This window comes from Grammomys surdaster, unplaced genomic scaffold, assembly GCF_004785775.1.
Source record: "Grammomys surdaster isolate TR1022 unplaced genomic scaffold, NIH_TR_1.0 363, whole genome shotgun sequence".
Classification (NCBI taxonomy): Eukaryota; Metazoa; Chordata; class Mammalia; order Rodentia; family Muridae; genus Grammomys; species Grammomys surdaster.
This window is the reverse complement of record NW_021604782.1, coordinates 6592982-6597481: the sequence shown is the minus strand read 5'-3', so window position 1 is coordinate 6597481 and position 4500 is coordinate 6592982. Positions and strand designations below refer to the sequence as shown.

Genomic DNA, 4500 nt, shown 5'->3' with positions numbered 1-4500 from the left:
CCCAGAGCCTGTGGGCTGAGATTGGCCTTTTTTACCTTAAAGAAAAAAAATATCATAAAATCTTTTGATTTTAAGCCAGTCTTCTTCCACTGTGGATCATAGAACTCAGGTGTCAGGTGTGGTATTGAGTAACTTTACTTACTGCTGGACCATCTCCCAAGCCTTCTCAAAATTTGTCAACTGGCCCATAGAAGCTCATACTGCCCCAGAGACTGTTGTTATTTCAGGTGCTTTGAGGGCTCCTAGCTCTTCACACTGTAAGTGGGGAAACTGAGATTCAAAGAGGAGGAGGATTCCACAGTGGTTGGCAAGTCCCTTGCAGAGCCGGGTCTCTGAGTCTGTAACCCTGACCTTGCACATTCTGTGCTTTTCAGTACTCATGGCTGGTTCTTCTTCCATTGTGGCTGCCTGCTTCCTCCAGTGTCCCCATGTATGTTTAAGTCAGCCAAGTTGGCCTCAGTGCAAGGGAAGCTAGCGAAGCTCTGGCTGATGCTTCAGTGAGGTGGTGTAGTCTCAGGGCAGCACATGGAGGAGAAAGGAGGCTCCTCCCATCCAGTTTATGGACTTTTTTTTTTTTTTTTTGAGACAGGGTTTCTCTGTATAGCTCTGGCTGTTCTGGAACTCACTCTGTAGACCAGGCTAGCCTTGAACTCAGAAATCTGCCTGCCTCTGCCTCCCAAGTGCTGGGATTAAAAGCGTGCGCTTCCACTGCCTGGCTCCAACACTGTTTAATTTGAGGATATGTGTTCATCTCCTCTCCCTAGAGCTTTGTCCAAAAACTTTGGTCAGCTCCTGACTTTTGATCAGCTGTCACCTTGGCTTCTTTTACAGGTCTGTGTTCTTGGTTGGCTTCCTTGAGTCATCCTCCTGCCTTAAGCTCTCTCCAGGGTTTGCTTCCCTTAGACTCAGGCCTGGTTTCTTATGATAGGAAGTTGATGTTTTCTGAGCGGGAGGGAGAGAGCAGGGGAAGCTGGCCTGGGTTCCTGGGAACATGTTGCTGTCGGGGTGTTGGGGAAGGGCTGGGTGGGCTATAGCCCTGTGAGATGTTGATACAGTGTGTGTGTGTGTTTGAGCATGCTTATGCATGAGTATGGGGGGGAGAAGAGACAGAGACACAGGAGAAATACACAGAGAGAACAGGCACAGAAACACACCCTCAGACAGACAGAGAGACAGAGAGAGACAGAAAGAGAGAGACAGAGAGAGGGAGATAAGAGAGAAACAGAGAAAGGAGGTAGAAGAAAGGTAGAGGGGACGTGAGCAGTGTTGGAAGCCTGGATTCTAGAGTTTCTCAGTCTCTCATGGCCAGCTCACCCTCCTGCATACTCAGATGAGCTAGTCTCAGCAGGAAAGGAACAGATCTATAGCATCCTTACCTGTCATCCAGTCCCTTTGTGAAGAACAGCCCCATCGGCTACGTAAGTGGATGCAAACTGAACACATCAAGCTTTATGAGTTTTAAAAGTCAACATGGTAGCATACTGGGTTACAAAAAGATACTTAAGGGAAATTGGAAGTGTACAAAATAAATGCTTACAAAGAAAAAAACAATTTAAACAAAAGCAGCCCAAAGCACAGCATGGAGCAAAGGGGGCTGAAATAAGAGAAAGAATCAAAGCCCCTGGCTTGGAGAAGGACGAGGTCAAGGGTAAAAAACTGGGCTTTCCCTACACCTTTAGCCTTTGTCTGGCTGGCTGAGGGTGGGCCCCATAGGACCTCTAGGATTCCTTTTTCCCAGCTGCCAGCTCCTGACTTTTTCCTTGGTTCCCTGCAGGGGCTATCTGACTTAACTAAGTCCTCTCCCCTTGAGGGGACAGGTGTAGCTGCAGAGAGTGAACAATACCCCCTTGTAAATCCCACTGTCACAGGAATGCTCCACTCCCCTCAATCCACCATCTGCCCTGCTCTGCTGCCAATGTCTGCATGCTGAGGGCAAACAATGTCCAGCTGTTTCCCTCTCTGAGGGGTTTGCCCACCTTCCTCTGTAGAGCGACCTTTGGGAAGCAGGACTCTCTTCACACAGCTGAGACCTTGGCACTAGAGACATCGACAGTGATGCAGGCCTCAGCACTTTCCATGAAACTCCAGTGGCAAATTGTCCTGTAGCTCCAGAAATACTCTTCTGGAAACTTCCACTGTCCCTACAACAGTCCTTAAACACCCACACTGTGTACCAGGACAACTACTGTCTGTGTGTGTGTGACTTCAAATCAAATACAAGAACTCTGTGCTGAGTATAAATGACCCCGAGTGTTCACCTGGGGACAGGTGACATAGATCATTCTCTCTCCAGCAGAGGCTCAGGGAACGTCATGGAAGAAGGGAAGAAATTGTGCAAGAGGCAGCGGATGGGGAGGGAGGACTGTGACTTGTGACTTCTGAACATGACATGGTTGTTTCACACATCAACCTACGGCTGCTGTGGTTAATGTACAAGACATATACAAGATCAAGTCAGTCAGAATCCCAACAAGGACGGGAAAGGAGCTCTTGAGGCCTTACCTGCAGCAGAGGAGCTATTGGCAGTTGATAGCTGCTGGGGGGGGGGGGGGCAGAGTCACTCCCCTTTGGGGGCGTGACTACTAGTAAGTCGCTCCTGTCTCAGTGGTTGGCTGCACACTCATGTGCATATGGGCAGCACAAGTTAGCACTCTGGGGATTATTAATAACAAATATAAATGAAAAAGAGGAGATGGAGCTGGGAGGGAAATGAGGTGAGTCTTTCACCTGCTCTCTTATCTGGAAGATTGGGTTGATAGTGCAGCTTACCCCTTGCTGTCATTATGAGTGAGGTTTGACTGAGTGTCTGTAATGAACCTCAGCACGGTGCCTGCCATGTAGTATTTTATTATTATAAGTATTTAAAAGGGAGACTTCCAAAGGTCCCGAGCCCCACACTGCCTCCCCGTATCTAGTGTCCACCATGGGCTCCAGTTTCCATCTCCCAGCCTCGCTAATGTTTCACCCCAAAACAGCCACAGTGCTGAGCTACCTGCTGCCCGCGTCCTCAGCGTAAGCGCCGCCGCCATGTTTGCTTCACATTCACTTCCAGGCTGGAAAGTCTGCTTCCGCTACCGGGATCGATCTACTTCCGGGTCCTGCGTACAATTCAAAGAGTGGCGGGAGCAGTAGCAGTGCTTTTACAGATGGAAGGTGGGGGCCAGCTCCTGGGAGCACTGCAGGCCATGGAGTGCAGCTGCGTGATTGAAGCTCAGGCCGTACCTCGAAGTATCACTTGGAGGAGGAGGACAGAGCTGGTAGAGGATGGAGATGACTGGGTGGAAGAGCCAACAATCCTGGTGTTGGTCCTGGCAGAGGTCTTCATGTCCATGGTCTACAACTTAAAGCAGGGAAGTCCTGGCAGCACTGAGAAAGGAAAGGAGACACTTCGGGGCTTTGTAACTGATATCACAGCAAGGACAGGTAAAGCATTGTCACTGGTAATTGTGGACCAGGAGAAATGCTTCAGGGCTCAATCCCCTGAGAAGGAAATCAGGAATGGCAAATAAACAGGCCAAAGGGAAGCATCAGCAGAGACAAGAGTCTAGCACAAGGCTCATGGTGTCCAGGGTAGACATGGAAGAGGCACTGGTGGATCTGCAGCTATATACAGAAGCCCAGGCTCGGGTCGTGCAGAGCTGGAAAGAGCTGGCTGACTTTGCGTGTGCATTTACAAAGGCTGTGGCTGAAGCACCCTTCAAGAAGCTCCGGGATCAAGCCAACTTTTCCTTCTTCCTGGAGAAAGACTGGGCTGGAGGGATCAAAGTGGATCGGTCTGGTAGGGGACTTGCACTGATCTGGAGGCAGCAGATTCAGCAGCTGAACCGAGTCAGCTCAGAAATGGCCAGTGCTATTGTGGATGCCTATCCCTCACCACAGCTCCTGGTGCAGGCTTATCAGCGGTGTTTTTCTGAGCAAGAACGCCAGAATCTGCTGGCTGACATACAGGTGCGACGTGGGGAAGGTGTGACAGCCACCTCCCGCCGTGTTGGGCCAGAATTATCCAGGCGGATCTACCTTCAAATGACTACAGTGCAACCAGATCTCATCTTAGACAGTGTTGACTGATATCTCACCTTGGCAGGGCAGCATGGTACCTGACAGCAGAGGGGCCGGAAGTACCTCCTAGGTACAGCTAGGGAGCAAGTCTCCCAGCTCTGGGAACAGAGAAGGCTGAGACACTTGAAACTACCTCCACCAGCATTTACTGTTCCTCTCCCAGCAAGCACTGGCATGCCATTGACAGCCATCCCACCCCGCCCCAGTTGACCCTCACAGCACACAGGAGAAAGGCAGACCACTCAGACACGGATTTAATAATTGTAGAAATCCAAGAAATAAGCATCAAATCTCGAAGTCAGAGTGAACTCTTGCCTGCGGGTTGGCTCGACTATGCCCAGCCACTGAGCTGCCTCAACCAGCCAGAGAACTATGACGAGGCTGACTTCTGTTTTCATGATGTCACCATATGTAGTATGTATTTTGTCTCAATAAAGCATT

General features: G+C 50.0%; 1 pseudogene; it reads left to right on the top strand.

Annotated features, from left to right (window-relative positions):
- Window positions 1–2923: 2923 nt before the first annotated feature.
- On the top strand, window positions 2924–4212 carry LOC114631521 (annotated as a pseudogene).
- The last annotated feature ends 288 nt before the right edge of the window (window positions 4213–4500 follow it).